The 19938-nt window shown below is 38.8% G+C and overlaps 1 protein-coding gene across 1 annotated transcript in view; it reads left to right on the forward strand.

Moving 5' to 3' along the window:
• LOC123849663 (uncharacterized) overlaps nt 1-19938 on the forward strand; it is a 55508-nt gene that overhangs the window by 4647 nt on the left and 30923 nt on the right. The window lies entirely within an intron of this gene.

A 19938-nucleotide genomic window follows, 5' to 3' on the forward strand; every position in this document is an offset into this window, starting at 1 on the left:
ATCATTTAGGCCACTTTAAGGTTACTTTTCTGTTACTTGCTGCTTAGAGCTTCCTAAATGTTATGGAGAAATAACAGGTCTGTGTCATGTTTTCATGCAGGAATTCCTTCCTATTATTTTCTATCAAATTTATATTTTTTTTCCAAATTCTGAGAAAGATCTGTACAGAAATCAGTAAAATGGGGAAAGCATTATAATTCTCCTTTAAGAATGAGAACTTAACAATCATTTTAGAGACATTACTAGTTCAAATGAATACAAAAGCAGGAAATGCTGACACACATAGTTGTAAGTTACTGGTGACCCTTCCAAGAAATGGTAACCATCTAACCAGTTAGTTTTGTTTGTAGTTATGGCTGCATTATAATTGTGTGTTCACAGCCCTGTCTGCTGCTAGTGATGAGTCATTCTTGCGAATTAAGTAAATGTAAGTTTATTTGCATAGTATATTCTATACAGTTCCTATGAGTTTTGTTCCAAGAAATACCTTGTTTTAGAAACCAAGTAAGTCCTTAAATTAAAAAATTTCAACATGTGATTTTGTGCAGTGCTGTTAATCTTGCTAGGAGATTCTAAGTTATGTTATTCAAATACTGCCCAATATATTCGCAATGGACTACAGTTTTTTGTAAATTCTTTAACCTAAGAAATGCAAAGAGAAGGAAATAAAAATGTTATTGTGGAGGGGAAAAAATCTGAGCATAAAAAAACAACTCAATTTCAGTGTCAAAACCAAAATTAAGCCAGACAAAATATTTTCACCCTCAAAAAAATGAGTTTATGTGGAACAACATATAGGCTAATGCTCAGCTTGAGGATGCTTTCAGACTCACGATTAACAATTTGACCAGTGTTAACATAAAATGAAAGAAATTTTTCTGAGTAGAAGTTAATCATGAAACAAAGATCAAGACTATCAAAGAAAGCAATAATGTATTCTAAGTTTTAAAACTTCATTTTAACAATAGTAATTTGTAAATACTAAGTATTTGTTATTTGATCTTACAGTTTTTAATGTGTTTTGTTTAGGATTTATCTTGATGTTTCCCTTTTTTTTTTTAGTGATTTCCATTATTAAATATCCTTATCAGGTAGACTTAATTTTATTTAAATATATAATGTTTATTACTTAATATTATATACTTAATGTTATTTAAATATATAATCTTCTAATAAGTATATTAGTTCATAATACTAATAAACCATGCATTATTATGTTACTTTTTACAGAAAACTTGTAACCTTATCACAGAAAAAGGATTCACTATTTATGATTATGATCACTATTATTTAATAATATACAAGTGAAGGGTTATATAAATACAGAATAACTTATATTTGGGGAAATCTCAGGAACTTCCGTTCTTCTTCCTGAATCCAAAGATCAGTATCTGTCAGGAATTTGAAAACACAAGATCTATATTTGTCACACCAAAGTATTTCTAAATTGTTCCACCTTAGAATATTTTTCAAATTCTGCATTATTTTATCATTATCCATTAATCATTTTGTGGATAAATGCCCCACAAATATTGATCCCAATCTTCATTCTCTTTGACTCTCAGATGCATTTGATATTGTTTGTCAACTGCTTTCCAGAACTCTCCCCTCTGGTGGTTTCTTTCACACTCTCCTTCATCACTGCCTCTCCCCACTGCTTCACACACTCACTCTTCCCCACACACATCGTGGAAGTTGCCCATAAGGTCAGACCTCCCAGCCTTTCTTCTGTCTTTATTGTGGTCTTTTTCGGTGTCTGAACCATCCCAACTGCCACATGATCTCTATAATCATTTCTGTTTCCCCCAGTTCTACTCCCTTTGCTTATATTGTCAACACAGATCTTGTAAGTTAATGCTCAACAAATAGCTTATCTTCACCTCAAACTTAACCTGACACTGAAACCATCAACAACCCTTCCTTTTTCTGTCTTTGCTGTTCTTTCACTCAAGGGTAAACCTTGTATTCATCTTTGAACCATTTTTTCCTTGCCTTCATTTTCCAAATCAGGTCATTTACAAAATCACAAAGAAGTTCCTTTCATTTACTCCTGTTTGTCCGTTCCTGCTTCCTTCATATGACCACCATTTTTTCAAGTTAACAAGTGCAACAATTTTTCAGTTATACTCCTTATATCCACCTTGCACTTTCATTCTAATCCATTTGCTGCCAGATTTTAGCTGTTTCAATTCTATTTCTATTACATGTCCCTCCCTTGCATAATAGGTGGCTAAATAAGTAACTCTTCCAAGTCACCCTGCTTTCTACCATGTTGAGCCAAATTGTAATGTTTGCTTTTCAAAGCTTACTTTTATTCAACTTTCACACTTACTACAGTGCCTGGTACCTAGTAGTTGATCAACAAATTTATGTTGAATGAATAACTTACCATATCTATACAATGTTTTTTCCTACATGAACCTGCTGCTCTAGTCAGATAAGGTTCCCCTCAAACATGTGTGATCATCTCTACATTTTTCTCCTGACTTTCTAACTGGATGCATACCTTTCTCTTTACCTACTCATATCTGTACCAGTTTGCTGCCACCAAAGGTCATTTGAAATTGCTCAGAAAACGAGGTACAACTACATTAAGATCATTTATGATTATAGTTAAAATTTATTATCTATTATCTACCATGTGTTAGATTCTTTATCATCTTCTTTACATATTATTGAATCTTTCCAACACACTGTAGAGTTAGACATTATCCTCCCTGCCATGTGGATAAAAAAGAGGCTTGGAAGCTTTAAGTATCTTGCCTAAGGACACACAGCATGTAAGTGTTAAAGTGAAGATTGCATCTCAGGTTTATCTTCTAGTCCTAAATACCACCCATCTTTCAAGGATTTGATCAGATGCCACATCGTTCCTGAAACCTTCCTTTATTTCTGTGGCTTTCTTTCTCCTCTGAGCTTCTACAGCATTTATAGTCTGGATCATTGATTCATCACCTAATTGCATGCTGTTTGTGCATTTATGGTTGTTTTACATGTGTCTATCTTATCTCGTTAACGAGAAAGTAAGCTCTTTGAGGACAAACCCTAATGATACATTCTCAACCCCTCATCAAACCTGGAAGAGTTATAGGCACATAAACAAAGAAAAGTGTTTAATGAAGTAACTTATGAAAACATCTTAGACATGAAATAATTTCAGATGAAAAGCATATTTCTGTAGGAATTAAAGTCCTTTTTTTTTTTTAAGATTTTATTTATTTATTTGACAGAGAGACACAGCGAGAGAGGGAACACAAGCAGGGGGAGTGGGAGAGGGAGAAGCAGGCTTCCCGTGGAGCAGAGAGCCCGATGCGGGGCTCGATCCCGGACCTGGGATCATGACCCGAGCCGAAGGCAGACGTTTAACGACTGAGCCACCCAGGCGCCCCGGATTTAAAGTCCTCTTATCACAGATTCTAATGGTACACGTGCTTATGATAAAGTTTTGCTTCCAGTTGTGTCTGGTCACTTAAACATTAGGGCCAGGCCACTTTCTGTTGGCTTTATTGTAATTGCATACTCTTTTGATGCATTCACTTGTTGCTTCACTCATGTAGTATGTCAGCTGCTGAAGTAGGAAGAATCTTTGTTAAAGCCTCATTGCTTCTGAGTTCTGTGGATAATTGCCATGTAATTGTGTCAAACAGAGCCCCCCTCCTTATGTATCTTTGCTCATCTCCTGTGTTCTCTGTGCTTGTGTAGCTAAAGTCATCTTTCTCCTAGCAAGAAAATATGTATCTCCTTTATGTACTACATACTTCTTGCTCCATCCATATATAACTGTTTAGCACTTGCCCTGAAAATGCTTTAAAAGTGTGCCTGGTTAATTTTTAAGGCCCTCATTCTTGTCCTTCACATATAAGCCATTTGTCTTCTAATTTGCCTTATATAAGCAAAGGCATTTATTATTTTGCTGGACTAATGCTATTCATTTATATAAAACTATGACTCAACTTGTCTAGCCTAAAAAAATACAAGTACCCAAATTACCAACCAAAGTTAAACACCTTCCAAGTTTGGTTTTGTAGCCAAATAAAACTCACAGGAAGTAATTTACATGAAAGTCCATCAAGTCAACAAGTATGAGACTGATGGCCATTTTGATAAAGTTGATGAGATTAAAATGCTGTAGGGCTTTAGGCCAGGTGTAAAGAGGTGAAGGTTGAGCTGAAAACATGGTTTACCTAGAGAGGAAGACCCTATTTACCTTCAGCTGAGCTACTGCATCTTCTGGGGACCAGAAAATAGGAAGTAACACTCACTGAATACCTACAAATCACTTTACCCAGATTATCTCAGTTCATTTTATCAACAACCCTGTATAAGGTAGTTATCATTCCCATTTTACAGGTAAAGAAATTAAAGCTCAGAAAGAATAAATAACTTTGCAAAGGCCCCAGGGCATAAAAATATAAAACCCAGAATTATAGCGCAAGGTACCAGTTTCCATGTCAATGCTTTGTCCGCTAATAGGCATATGTACTAATTGACCATATGGTCTCATACTCTCTGACTCTTACATCACCAACGACTTTGGGGGAAAATCCCAATCACTTAGTTACATAGCAGTAACGGGCACCCCAGCCCGTAAACAGGACTGAGCAATTGTATGGCCTTCTATCTACTTTACACATAGTTAAGTGTACCGTGCACTTTGTAGCTTTATATTGTGGTCTTCTTTTATTTCTAGATTTGTAGTGGAGAAATAGAACGTGTATGTATCTTTAGCTTAGAAGTGGTTAACATTCTTCCCTCCCAAAGATTTTAGTACAATAGGCATTGACAATGTTATTATTTAAGATTTTTTTTTTTTTTGAGAAGTGCCTTCTGGTATAGCAGGCAAAAGCAATCTGGTGGCTTTGTGTGATTGCTATTCACACTTGGTAATGAATAAATTCCTTTGGCTCTTTTGGAGGAGTCAGAAGGGAGCCATTGGTTCAGTAGAGTTGTAGCCTAAAAACACCAAGCCAGCTCATCAGTGCTGCTGATCTCGTGCCCTTCCTCTGGCAAACCATGTGTCGGATGTGGTAGGAAAAAAAATCTCCCTTTCAGCAGCAGAATGTGTGCAAGCTACACCCTGAATTATCCCATGATGACCTTGCAAATGCAACACATGCCCTTGTGACCACAAGGCCCGACAACTGTAATTTCCTCTGCTTTTCATCACAGCTCTTCTGCTGCCTACAGCAGACGCAGCATATACAGTATAGCTGCTCCCTGAAGCCTAGGATACCTGCCCTCCATACTTTACTACTGCTGTGTAAAAGATTATCCAATAAGAAGCTGGCCACACTGCTTATGCAAACTCTGAGTTCATCTTCCTGGGTGAACTGAAAAGCCTGGCTAAAATGTCAGCTGTATTTGGGGGATATTACCTAATGCACTTGCTGAAGTCGTTCCAAAGATCATCATTAGGCAATTTCTTAGAGCAAACCATGGGCTAAAGAGGCACTTCCTCTGTGACATCATTCATGGGTATTTCCTTTTTTTTTTTTTAGTTTAAATTCAGTTAGGATGGGTATTTCATTTACTCAACACATATATATTTAGCACTTACTAGATGCCTGGCACTGCTCCAGGTACTGAGGATGAAGCCCTGAGCAGAATAGAAAAGGCCTGGAGTTTCCCTGAGCTTACTATCTAGTAGTGGAGATGCAATGAACAAGTTAACAGATGAGAGTTCAAATGGTGACAGATGCTTTAATATCAATGAAATAGGGTGCTGTGATCCAGAAAGACTGGGAGTGGGATGTTGGTGGTGGATAACTGTGGTTGTATGTTTTACAATGGATAGTCAAAGACTTCTCGGAGGAGGTGATATTCTGCTGAGATTAGAACCATGATAAACCTTGTAAAGATCCGTGGGAAGTTCCTCCTAGGCACAGGCCCTGAGGTGGGGAAGAGGTGAGAAAGGAATTTAAAGAAGGTTAGTGTGGTTGGTGTGTCCTGAGGGAAGGGAAATAGTGGGAAGGCTTGAAGTAGGAGTGAGAGGCTAGGCAGAGAACCTGCATATGCATACTCAGTCAAAGGTTTTACTGTGAGTAAGAAGAGACCCAAAAATGTCTAGTTCTAGATGAGATGAGGTTCACCAACCAGTGAATCCACTGTTGGATTGGGGCGAGGGAGGGCAAGGAGCATAGAACCTTGGGTACATGGTGGGAATCCTCAGTGATTTTTCCTTCTTCTAAGACTTATGTAGAGGCCGGAATTTCCAGTCATTGCAAATGCTGATACCAAGTTCCACAACTTGATCGCCATCACCGCCTTTGCTTTGTCATTGGTATCATTTTAAATTCCCAGCGTTTCTAAGGATTCAAATGATGGCATCCTTTTAAAAACATTATATTGGCTTATTATTTCATTTGCATTACACTCAGAGTAAAAGATGGACATGCAAGACTAGATATTACCCATAAATGCAAAGTGGCTTGACATTTAGAATAAATATCCCAAAACCCCATTAAGTATTTGCTCACCACATATTTTCCAAACCGTACTGAGAAAAGCTCCCTCAAACTTCTGGGACGCCATTGGCCCTTACTCTGACTCTCCAAAGAGCTCCCTTGAAGCCTCCCTGTGTGCCTTCATCCTCCCAGAGCTAGTGGGTATCCCCTCCAAGGAACGTTGTGTGGCCTCATCAGCAAAAGGGCAGCATACCTGTGGTTTGGTACGGAGTGAACTGGGCCAGGAATCTGGGGAGAAGGCCTTTATTCCCATCATTGCCAGTCACTCTGGGATCTTGAGCTAATCAAATCGTCTCTGTGCTTTAATTTATACCCATGCAAAATGGGAAAACATAATACTGTAGTGGTGCTCTAAACACGCACAGCCAAATCTGATGGGAACAAAACACTTAGGTATTTCATTTGTTTAAAGCTCAGAGACGTGACCTGGAAACCTCTAGTCACAGAGACTGGGAGCTCTTAAGGAAGCCTAACACCAAATAAGATGAGGAGAGTTTTACTCTATTTTGGATATGGGCAATCAGATCTGGCTAATGTCTCTTCCTGTGGAAGGCTGTGATAAACAGAATGTTGAGGGAAAGCTAACCAAAGGCTAGGCTCCATGAATATCACATGCAGAAAAGATAACCATTCACCTATTTATGCCCGTAATATCACATTAAAATACAGCAGAGTTTGATGTTGCTTAAACAGTTTATTTAGTAGCTTAAACTCTCTCTTAAGTGGCACATTCCCCCACAATGGAAGGTTTCATTCCAACTGCAGTTCAAGGAAGTTTATCAAATCCTAACTTTGAGTAGGCCATTGTACTCCCACTGAGGGGCAATTACAACATAGTTGCTTACAATGTAGTAGGAAGATTAGCACAGTGAGGTGAGGCAAGAAAAGTGCCATCAACAAAACTCAAATATGAATAGAAAGTCTAGGGAGACCTTTCTGGTTGGAGAAATAACTAGGAAGTGGTATTTGAAATAGCACTGGAAGATTCCAGTAGGCAGAAGGCACAAATTCCAGGTGGAGGAAAATGAATGTGCAAAGAAAGAATGTGTAAGAAGCAAGAAATACTTGTTTGAGATGGGGGAAGGGCAAGTAGGATAACCTCAGAACAGTTGATCTCAAACCTGGCTGCACGACTGAATTAACTGGGAAGATTTTAATAAAAACACAGATTTCTGGGCCCCTTCCCAGACCTTATGAATGAGAATTTTTGAGAATGGAGATCTAGATTAGCTTGCTTTTTTTTCCCCCATCCAGTTCTCCAAATGATTGTAATGTGCAACTAGTTTTGAAAATCACCGGAGTAAGTTTTACCATACTCTGAAGAACCTTGCTATGGTTGGCGGGTTGTAGAATTGTGTTTTCCAAACGTTTTCAAAATCAATTTAGTGAATTTCTTTACATACTTAAAAAAAAAAAAAATTCCAAAATATCAGAATGCTTTGTATGATGTAAGGGTAGGAACTTTTTGTAAAAGATGTATTTCTGTTGTTTGAATGTGTGTTTGTTTATATAAATGTTTGTGTTCTAGTTCTTTATATAAAATGTAATTTCTTACTGATTGCTATGGAAGCTTTTGAGCTAGGGAATAAATAACATGATCACATTTATACTGTTGAAAATTATTCAGGCAGCGGGCGCCTGGGTGGCTCAGTTGGTTAAGCGACTGCCTTCAGCTTAGGTCATGATCCTGGAGTCCCGGGATCAAGTCCCACATCGGGCTCCCTGCTCAGCAGGGGGTCTGCTTCTCCCTCTTCCCTCTCGTGCTCTCTGTCTCTCATTCTCTCTCTCTCAAATAAATAAAATCTTTAAAAAAAAGAAAATTATTCAGGCAGCAATATATAAAATGGACTGAAATGAGGAAAATAGGAATGAAAGATTAATTAGAATCTCTATTACCAATTTTTAAAAATCAGACTGATTAAAATACATATGAATTCTAAAGTTATTTATATTTCTAACTAACATAATTAATATTTTTCTTTATTAGGTCAGCAAGCACATCAGGGTTGATCAGGACTTTCGGTTATTTATGAATAGCAACTGTTACTTAGTTTCTATTAGCCCAAAGGTTGTGATTAAGTGATACACTTCATGGTATGAATTCTAGGGGGAAAAAATAAAGGGAAATACCTAGAGGTGTGTTGTACACAATTCAAAAAGTGGGATTTAGTCTAGGATATTAGTTATAGACCATGAAAGGATCTGAATAGACATCTCTCCAGAGGAAATGTACAAATTACCAATAAGCACATGAACATCATTAGTCATCAGGGAAATACAAATAAAAACCACATTGAACACATGCTACAAGATGGGTGAACCTTGAAGACATTATGTTAAGTGAAATAAGCCAGTCACAAAAGGACAAATGCTACATGGGTCCACTTATAGGAAGTACCTAGAGTAGTCAAACTCATAGTAGCAGAGTAGAATGGAGGTCGCAAGGGGCTAAGGAGAGAGGAGAATGTGGAATTATTGTTTAATAGGTACAGAGTTTAAGTTTCACAACATGAAAGAGTTTCGTGAATGGATGGTGATGACGGTCGCATGACAATGTGAGCGTACCTAATGCCATGAGCCATACACTTAGAAATGGTTCAGATGGTAAATTTTGTATTATGTGTATATACCACAACTGAAAGTTTTTGGTTTTGTTTTTGTTTTTTAATCACATTAAGATACTACTTCAGGGGCATCTGGGTGGCTCAGTCAGTTAAACGTCCAACTCTTGGTTTCAGCTCAGGTCATGATCTCAGGGCTGTGAGACTGAGCCCCGCGTCAGGCTCCACCCTGGGCATGGAGCCTGCTTAAGATTCTCTTTCTCCCTCTCCTTCTGCCCCTCCCCCAGCTTGTGTGCTCTCTCGCTCTCTCTCTAAAAGAGAAAAAAAAAAAGATACTACTTCACATCCACGAGACTGGTGATAATCAAAAGACAGATAATAACAGATGTGGAGAACTCAGAACTCTCATCCACTGCTGGTGAAAATGTAAAATAGTTCAGCCACTTTGGAAAATAGTTTGGCATTTCTTCAAAAAATTATATATAAAGGTTAAACAGAGAGTCCATCCCTAGGCATATTATACCCAAGAGAATTGAAAACTTATGTCCACACAAAAACATGTACAGGATTGTTCATAGCAGCATCATTCATAATAGCCAGAAAGTGGAAAAACCTAAATGTCCATCAACTGATGAATGGATAAATAAAAGATTTAATATCCATAGAATGAAATATTATTCAGTCATAAAAAGGAATGTGGTACTAACACATGCTACAAAATGGATGAATCTTAAAAATATGCTAAGTGAAAGAAGAAAGACACAAAAAATTATATATTGTATGACTCCATTTGTATGATGTATCCATAACAGACAAATCCATATAGACAGAAAGTAGAAGTGGTTGACAGGAGCTGGAGGAAGATGGGAATAGTGGTTAGTACTAATGAATATGATTTCTTTTTGGTGTGTGTGACAAAAATATTCTGAAACTAGATATTGGTGTTGGCTGCACAACCTGTGAATATACTAAAAACTGCAGACTAGTACACTTGAAAGGGGTGAATTTTATCTCAACTTGACAATGGAATACACTTTACCCTAAGTTCACACATAGGGGCATTGGGCACTCTGATTAAGCACACATGTTACCTGAAAACCTGACTTGATCATTTCCTAATAACATGGTCAAATGATGTGCTCTGAGAGATTACATACCTGCTCTGTGGCATAGTATCCTCGTCTGAAAAATGAAGGCAATAATACTGCCTACTTCATAGGGTTAGGCTCTGTGAGGATTAATGAATAAATCCAAGGGAACACTTTAGCACCCGGTATAGCACATAGTAAGAGCTCAATATGAGCTAGTATTCATTTTCTTAAAAACTATTGCAGGTAATTTCAGAAGTGCTGAAAGACATAGAACACTATATGAATCAGGAAGTCATGAGGCAGAGGGCATTTACAAGTAAGGAAGGGAAAGAGGGTTCAATTCCTTGTAAGTAAAAGGGGATATTGTAGGTGGACCAAGCTTTTTAATGATCTCTCTGCTCCTCAAGCCTGCTTTCTTCTTCCTCTTAGCACCTATTACCTTTCGAGATTAAATGTTTGTTGTCTCTCTCTCCCAGGAGAATGTAAACATTATCAGTGCACAACTTTAGTTCAGTGCTCTTCCTGGCACCTGGAAAACAATGCAGGGCCCACAGGAGGTGCTCAATAGGTATCTGTGAATGTACAGAATAAAGGAATGTGGGAAGGAACCAGGGAGACTACTGTTGAGAGGTTTTGGTTCTTGTTCCAATCTGGAACAGGTATGGCTTCTTATCATCACCGATTCCAGAGCGGAGGCTGGGAAGCTGGAGCCTCCCCAATTCACCACAGGCTTTGTCATGAACTGAATTGTGTCCTAAAGTTCCTATGTTGAAGCCTTAACCCCCAATATGATAGTATTTGTGGATGGGACTCATGGGAAGTAATTAGGGTTAGATGAGATCATAAGGGTGGGGCTCTCGTGATTGGATTAGTGACTTTATATGAAGACGAAGCAAGAAGAGATGGTGGCTCTCAGCCTTGTGAAAAGACAGAAAAAGCAGCCAACTGCAAGCTAAGAAGAGAGCTCTCACCAGGAATCGAATTGGTCAACACCTTGATCTTAGACTTCCAGCCTCCAGAACTTTGAGAAGTAAATGTCTGTTATGTCACCCAGTCTGTGGCATTTTGTTTTAGTAGCCTGAGCAGACTAAGACAGGTTTCCTTTTCTCCTAGAGACCCTTGAATGTGTGTTGCAGGGGAGGTCGTGAATAATGCTTTTTAAACTCCTACACTTTCAGAGACAGTATCAAGAAGTGATAAAACCTTTTATACTCCAGATTTTTCCAGAGGGGAGTGGATATAAATACAAGGAAACTTTAGATGTTTCCGTCTTGCCTAGGATTGGCTCTGGTATCTTCCATAGTCTGTACTGTTTTTCTAGTGCTTAATAATTACAAAATGTGAAGCTATTTTGGTGCTATACATCAGGGTATGTATAGGACAGGTTAGCATCTGGCAAACTTCAACTGCTTCATTTGGCTACTGAAAGGTTTGATTTGGAACTAGAAAACCTGGGTTCCCAGACCTGATTTTGATCCCTATTTGCTGCACGACTGTAGACAAGTTATATAGGACAGATACTTGATTTTCCAGACCATCACCAGCAAAATTAGTAAAACCTGACCCACTGTTGTTCATATAACTCCGAATATATTAAAATATTTTTGTTGACTTTAAGGTGTAGTAGAAAAGCAAGTTGTAATAATAATTACTAAAGTCAGGGCGCCTGGCTGGCTCAGGCAGAAGGGCATGCAACTCTTGATCTCGGGGTTGTACGTTCGAGCCCCACATTGGGTGTAGAGATTACTTAAAATCTTTTGGGGCACCTGGGTGGCTTAGTTGATGAAGCGTCTGTTCAGGTCATGATCTTGGAGTCCTGGAATTGAGCCCTGTGTTGGGCTCCCTGCTCAGCAGGGAGTCTTCTTCTCCCTCTCCCTCTGCACCTCCCCCCACTTTTGCTCTCTCTTTCTCTCTTTCAAATAAAAAAATAATAATAAAATAAAATCTTTTTTAAAAACTTACTAAAGTCAGGTGGCTCAGTTGGTTGGGTATCCAACTCTTGGTTTTGGCTTGTGTCCTGATCTTGGAGTCCTGAGATCGAGCCCTACGTTGGGCTCCGTGCTCAGCACAGAGTCTGCTTGTTTCCCTCTCCCTCTGCCCTCCCCCTGCTCGAGTGCTTGTGCTCTCTCACTCTCTCAAATAAATAAATAAATAAATAAATAAATAAATAAAATCTTTTAAAAAATTACTAAAGTCAGTAATAGTCATTTGATAACACCTGCCAAGGGTGTGGGAACAGGCACATCCACACACCATTTTTTTTTAAGTTTATTTACTTAAGCAATCTCTAGACCCAACTGGGGGCTTCAGCTCACTACTCCAAGACCAAGAATCGCATGCTCTACCAACTGACCCAACAAGACACCCCTTCATTCACACACTTCTGATAGAAGTGTAAATTGGTTCAGCTGCTACAGAAGGCAATTTGTCAAGATTTATCAGAGTTACAGATGTACATAGTTTTTGAACTAGGAAATCCTAGGTAGACTTTCACTTGAAGAAAGTGACATAGTAATTCACTGTAGCTTTGTTTGAAATGGCAAAAGATAGGAAGAAACATTAAGTGTCCATCCGGTAGGCTAATGATTAAATAAGTCTGGTATAGCTATACCGTGGAATATTATGTGGCTCTAAAAAAGAATGAAATTCTGAAATGGAGTAATATATAAGAAGGGGAAAAAGCAAGGGGAAGAATATCATTTGTAGTATGCTACCTTTTGTATAAAGAGAGGGGGGAAATGGGCTATCTCTTTGTATTTGCATGTATATGGATAACCTATCTCTAGAAGAGCACACAGGAAATTGATGGCACCAATTGCTGGTGAGGGAGAAATGAGTGAGGGAGCATTTCAACTAGACATTACGTTGCATCTTTTGAGTTGGGAATCATTGAATGAATAAACTGACAACAATTTTTTTTTTAAAGATTCTATTTATTTATTTGACAGAGAGAGACACAGCAAGAGAGGGAACACAAGCAGGGGGAGTGGGAGAGGGAGAAGCAGGCTTCCCGCGGACCAGGGAGCCCGATGCGGGGCTCCATCCCAGGACCCTGGGATCATCACCCAAGGCGAAGGCAGACACTTAACCACTGAGCCACCCAGGCGCCCCTGAAAACAATTTAAATGATAAATAAATTACATGGTCAACTTCATTCTGAAAAGACTTATTTCCAGAGGATCTGTGAATCAAAACTAGTGTTTTAATATATAAGCAATGTGCAATAACAGAAAATAATATAAGTAAACTTATTGTAAATATGGAACAACTTCACACCTTCTTCCCTACAATGTTGTACTATTACTTTGGAACCCATTGTTTCTATGAGAAGATATTCTTTCAAAGTTTAAAGAAGAAAGTGCCTTCTGGTTTAAAATTTTAAAAGCAACCGAAGAAAAATAGACTTAGACATTGGGAAGCACAAAGTTAGTTAGCTCCTCTTTGTTTCCAGGGTTCTCTGATTATCTCCCTCTAGCAAATTTTTTAAGTTTATTTATTTATTTAAGTAATCTCTATACCCAACGTGGGACTAGAACTCACGACCCTGAGATGAAGAGTCAGTCACAAGCTCTTCCAACTGAGCCAGCCAGCCAGGCACCCCCTTCTAGCAATTTTTTAAGAATAAATTGCAGTACACTATTTTAAAACTAAATATTAAGTCAAATAGAGGCCCACTATTTTCAGAACATTAGACCAGAAGCTTTGATAAAATCATATGTGCAAGTTCTTCAGCACTTAAAGAACTTAAACTGACATAAGAAAAGGAACTTACACAGACTTCAGGTATGAGAAGAGCTGGGTTTTTATACATAAAAAAAGAACAGGAATTTTGAAATGCATAGATAACCCTTGTGAAAGTCTCATTTTTACAAGTCAGGTGTGGTAAATTGCAACATATGGCACAGATACCACCCATCCTGGTATGTATACACCTTTATAATGTGTCTTTGCCACTCCTTTCAAGTCTGTTTGTCCACTCCTGTGAATCTGTGCTGGACTTGTGTCTTGCTTTGATCAGTAGAACGTGGCAGAAGGCAGAAATGATGGTATGTGATTTCTGAAGCTACACCTCAGGAGGCCTTGCAGCTCCCTCTTCAACCCTCTTGAAACTTCACCCTAAGAACACAGCCTACTGGAGGATGAGAGGCCACCTGGAAGAGAAACAAGGTGCCCAGCCCACAGCCAGCACTAACTGCCATTCTCCTGAGCAAGGCTCTCCCTTCCAACCCAGCTGACCCTTCAACAGGATGTTCCTCTAACACCACTAAACCCAGGTGAAACCAACCAAGGAACAGCCCAGCCAACTCACAGAATTGTGAACAATAATAAATCATTCTACATCATTAAGTTTTAGGGTTGTTTGTTACCAGGAAAGACTATGTCCATTAGCAAGGTACTTTCCTTTTTATCGGGCACAAACTACCCTGTGCCAGGCAGGTTCCTTGTTTGTTTTACACCATTGCTGGTAGCCCTACCCTGTGCCTGTTATAGTCCACCACATACACCGTAGGCACTCAATAAGTACTTGTTAACTAGCCCCAACACACATATTAGCCTTCGGGTATATTTATATTTCTAAATGTACTAATTTACTAATTTACAAACTGCTGAAAATCAACATAATTATCATCAACAATTTGTATTGCTCTCACATCACAAGTGAAACAATAGGACATATAATTGGGATATTGCTCCCTGGCTGTGGTGTATTATAACAACTGTCATAATAACGCTGGTAAGATTATACAGCGAGTTAGCCCTCAAAAGCGGGTTAATAAATGAACCAGTGGACTTCTGTAAATGAAACCCTAAGACCATTTTTTAAATTGCCACTAAAATTGTACTGAGTAGAGTCATAATAAACAGATCAATGAATCTTGGCAATGGACCAGACATCCTTCCACTGATAAACTAATAATCCCTTGCAACTTGTTTACATAGCTGTCTCACTTAATACCAGCATCACAAAAACTGATCCAAAATAACAAACAATAAATATGCTGCTCAGGAAGAAAAGCAAAAGCAAATGAGGAAACTAGAAAATGCCAATATAAAATCAATTATCTCAGTGATAAGGAATTTCACAGATGCTAGGTTACTTTTTCAAGTTGGCCATCATTCTGATGTCAAATCAGAAGACACTTGGCATGCTACCAAATTTTATTCCAATAATGGAACACTGATGTGCTTGACCAACAGAGGCTACCCTGCTGTAAAGTACTAAAAACACATCAATCTGAACTGCAAACTATCTATGCATGTATTTATTCCAAGAGGCTTTGAGATGCCTTGCTGTTCTTTTAAATCTTCAGGATCTCAGGGAAACCACACACAAGAATTTGGACAGACCTGAAAGATCCAGGGGCTTGACATTGGAACAGAGACTAAAATGGAGAGTTCCACATTCGGATTATATACTTAAGATGCTCCTAGTCAGAGGACTCCCACAGAGCACAGCTGGAGGTGAAGAAGGAGGGTCAAATCTCCCAAGTGGTTTTCCTCTGTCCCAGAGGCTCAGCTTCAGCCAGCCCATCCTAGAAAACAATTTCCAGGGAGAGTGTCACTGGCATGTGGAGAACAGAGAATGTTAAGAAACTAATTCCATTCTTAGTAAACTAGTGACTTGAAGGATGCAAGTTCTTTCAGGACTCACAGAAGTGCCGATCTGGTAGGTAAAATTTGTCTCCAGAAAACCCGTGACCAGTTACCCCTCACACCTGACTTGAAGGTCCAAGACGGGCAAGACCTGAACCATGAAACCTCTCCAAGGCAGCTGTATGAAGACCTCAGACTTGCAGGAAAACACCTGAGTTCTGGTTCTGGTGCTTCTGTGTGCAAACCGTGACCCTGACCAGTAACCGAACCTCGCAGAGCTGGATTTCCATAATCAGTTTTTACCTCACAGCCTCCTTCCCATCACCACCGACTGGTTAAAGAAGTTACACACACACACAGTGCCTCTCCTTCCTGTCCATGGGGGAGAGTGGCAGGACACACTTGTTGAATAAATGTAGAGAGAAAGAGCCACTTAGCAATGAAAAGCAGCGAGCGGGAGTGTGGAGAAATTTGGATTAGAAAAGCTGTCCCTCTCCCTGGCTGCTTTTACTTTTCCTACATTTTTGAGTGTTAAATACTTGGGAGGCCCTTTTGGGACCTGGAAACTGCCTTTGACTCTGGAGAATGTGGTTTTATAGTCTTTTAATTTTTAATTTTTTTAAAAGAGCAAATAAACTCTATGTTATAGAAGTGAAATTATCAAAGAATTGAATACTATTGAACATAAGTCATTTTTATTTACATCCCACTCCAGCCCCTGTTATTATTTTGGTACAGATTCCTGACTCTGGAGAAGGACCTAGGACCTAATTGATTGAAGCTGGCTAGAATCTTTGAAGAAGTGGATATAGGATATTCTCGGTCATTTAAATGTAGTGTCAGGGTTAGGAAGCAGGAAAGGGTTCTGGATTAAAAACCCTATTTAGTAATAGGTGGCTGGCAAATCTCTCGAGAGGAAATACTCATCCAGTTAAATGGTATCATCCTCATTAACCCTGATGCAAATGCCAGTAACTGGAAAATATGTTTCCCTTTCTATTTACCCAAAGTCCCAGCTCAGGCCCCTACCTTTTCCATTAAATTTTGCATCCACTTACTGGTGGATTTTAGCCTGCAGAGAAACGAACATGTTGCCTTATACCCAGTGACAGTTAAATATTTATCAGATGAATAAATGACAAAAACCCTTCATTGGTATCAGCAAATGTAGCTTGAGATGAAACTAATAAAACATCAGATTCGGGGTTAAAAATCTTCAACAGTGTATTGAGTGCCTTAAATAGTGGAGTCTTATATCAATAGAGACATGTTTAAAATAGAGGTTACTTAATGATGCTTAGAGGAATTTGTATCTGCTTATTTTACTATAACAGGAAAATACAATTGTTCATTAAATGTCTGCTGAGAGATTGTTGAGTATAGGGAAAGTATGTTCTCAGCCTTGCGTCCCTCAGCACTGAGCACAGTGCCTAGCATGTAATTGGCACTCAATAAATGTTGGTTGAATTATTGAGTGACCAAAGAAAAACTCCATTGAAATGAATATCTGGGACCAACTGAGAGAAGTTTTAAAATATGTGGAATAAAGACTATTTCAATATTTCAGAGCTAAAATGTTTTCTGTAATGGTATAAATTAATTTGGGAAGTATGGTCAGTGTCTGAGAAGAAAACAATTAAAAGTAATTGTTATTTTAATTCTCTTTAAAACACCAATAAATTACCATTTTATGATTGTGATAGAATTTGGAGAAGAATAAGGAGGAGTGATAAAAATGAATTATGTATATATATATATATATTTTTTGCAAAGTAGGTTACTTAAAAATTAAAACTCAGTTTTGCGTTAGAATGTTATTTAAGTGTTTTAAAATCCCCATTGTCTGCCTTTCTTTTTTAGTGCAAGAATAACTGAACTGAAGAGATTTTTAGTAGGATTTGCTGTCATCATCATCATCTGAACCCCTTTGGGAGAAATGTCCACAAAATTAAATTAGGTGTTCTCTGGCTTTGACTCTTAAGCTACAGAGAAATAAAATTTAGAGACTATTATGTACTTTTTCAGAAAATGTAATTAAATTATTTCCTTCTTGAACTTTACATTTAGGAACTCCAGCATTATGGCATCAGTGAAATATCTTGGTATGAGAACAGTTTAAATATATTCTTATATTAACAAATCAGTGCTCAGAATTAAAAATAGTATCTGTTCTCAATTTTCAAGTTATAAAGCACTGAATGCCGATTAAATCCTATTTCTGTGATGAACACAGAGATACTTGAGCCAAGGTCCATCCCTACTGGAGCCTCTTTGTTTCGTGGGGGGGTGGGGAAAGACACACAAAAGTTGTCATTAAAACCTCACAGTATAGGGCCACGTGGGTGGCTCAGTAGGTTAAGTGTCTGATTCTTGGTTTTGGCTCAGGTCGTGATCTCAGGGTCCTGATCTCAGAGTCACGATGTCGATTCCCGCATCAGGCTCTGTGCTTGGTGCAGAGTCAGCTTGAAATTCTCTCCCTCTCCCTACCCTTCTGCCTCTCCCCCTACTTTCTCTCTCTCTCTCAAATAAATAAATAAATAAAATCTTAAAAAAAAAACCTCATAGTACAAGTCAGTTACTGGTGTAAGTAAATAGAGGCTCCTTGCTGTCCTAGAAAGAGAGGTGGCCCAGACACAATTTGCGTTCAAATTCAGATTCTTCTACCAACCAGCTACGTAACCTTGAGAAAGTTTATGTAAACTCTGCAATGCAAGGCTCTCCTCAGGAAAATGGCTTTAAGAACACTGGCTTCTTTTTTTTTTTTTAAGATTTTATTTATTTATTTGACACAGAGACAGTGAGAGAGGGAACACAAGTAGGGGGAGTGGCGGGGGGAGAAGCAGGCTCCCCACTGAGCAGGGAGCCCGATGTGGGGCTCGATCTCAGGACCCTGGGATCATGACCTGAGCTGAAGGCAGACGCTAACCAACTGAGCCACCCAGTCACCCCAAGAACATTGGCTTCTTGAGACTGAAATTATAACATTAACAAAGGAAAAGGGTCTAAAAAGGCTAGCAGATGCTCATGAGTGCTGTATTCCAAGAATCATGCTATTGATATTTCACATACTATTCAATATCCATTTTCAGAGGAAGAAATTAAGGCTTAGAGAAGTTGGCTATTGCTTGGAGGTCACACAGTTATTAAGTGGCCTGGGTGGGGCTCTTCTAGATCTGTCTGACTCGAGTATGTCCTTAACCACCACAGTTTACTGCCAACAGTTTCCCATCAAGTAAGAGAAGTAAGGAGCACACAAATAATAACTCACCATAAAATACAGTAAATGCAATAAAAGAAGTCAACAAAGGGAAATGGGAGGGTGGAGGTATTATTTCCAGCTAGTGGATCTTCAGGACAAGGCTCCTGATAAGAGCTGAGTTCAAACAGGGAAAACCAAAAGATGTGGTGGATTTTGGGAGTCTGAAAAAGTACTGGATGTGCTTGGCAGTCTGGGAGAAAGCCTGCACATTGCCATTCTCAATGGACCTCGTGCCAAATTTCCATCCCTATGGTGTAAAAAACCCTGTTCGAATCAATAACTCAACTTCCAAATTCTGAAGAAAGATTCACAAACTATTTTTCAAGATTTCTTTTCCCCAACATGCCAGGGGATTGGGTACATTCTCAGGAGTAGCAGAGGTTTACCGTAGCATTAACCCTAAAAGTAGTAATTTTTCTTCACTCTTGATTTGGGATAACTCCAGGTTGACTCCTACTTACAGGGCCAGCCCAGCAAAGCCCCCCTGATTCCCTTTCAGTTTTTGGTCCTGTAATTGATTCACTTAGGCCTTCTTTCTGCTACACTGCTTAGCCTGATAATGCCCAATATTGGCTCCAGGTGTTAACTTATCAGTAAGTTGTGGCGTTCCAAGTCAAGCAAGTAATGAAAAATGATTTGCCATCAAGGACCATACATACCTTCTCAAAGTGTATCATGTAAGCAGCTATCTGCCCATTAATAATATGACCAGCCCTGATAATAAAAGACATAGATTCTACCCTCCCTGAGCAATACAGTTAATCTACGCAACATTTGTTAAAGCTGGTTGGTTTTTTGTTTTTTGGTTTTTTTTTCCAAGTGGACTGTAGCAGATTCTGACATCTAACCTTTCTTTTGGAAGGACAAACCCAGGATTGTATAATCTCAAGAATGGACCACGTTGACATGCACTTTTTACTCCATTATCCATTATTGAGAGCAGGGACCCTGCTTATTGTTCTAATGTT

Source organism: Mirounga angustirostris, unplaced genomic scaffold (assembly GCF_029215605.1).
Source record: "Mirounga angustirostris isolate CCGP_5_RB_7025 unplaced genomic scaffold, mMirAng1.0.hap1 SCAF_15, whole genome shotgun sequence".
In the NCBI taxonomy this organism is placed as follows: domain Eukaryota; kingdom Metazoa; phylum Chordata; class Mammalia; order Carnivora; family Phocidae; genus Mirounga; species Mirounga angustirostris.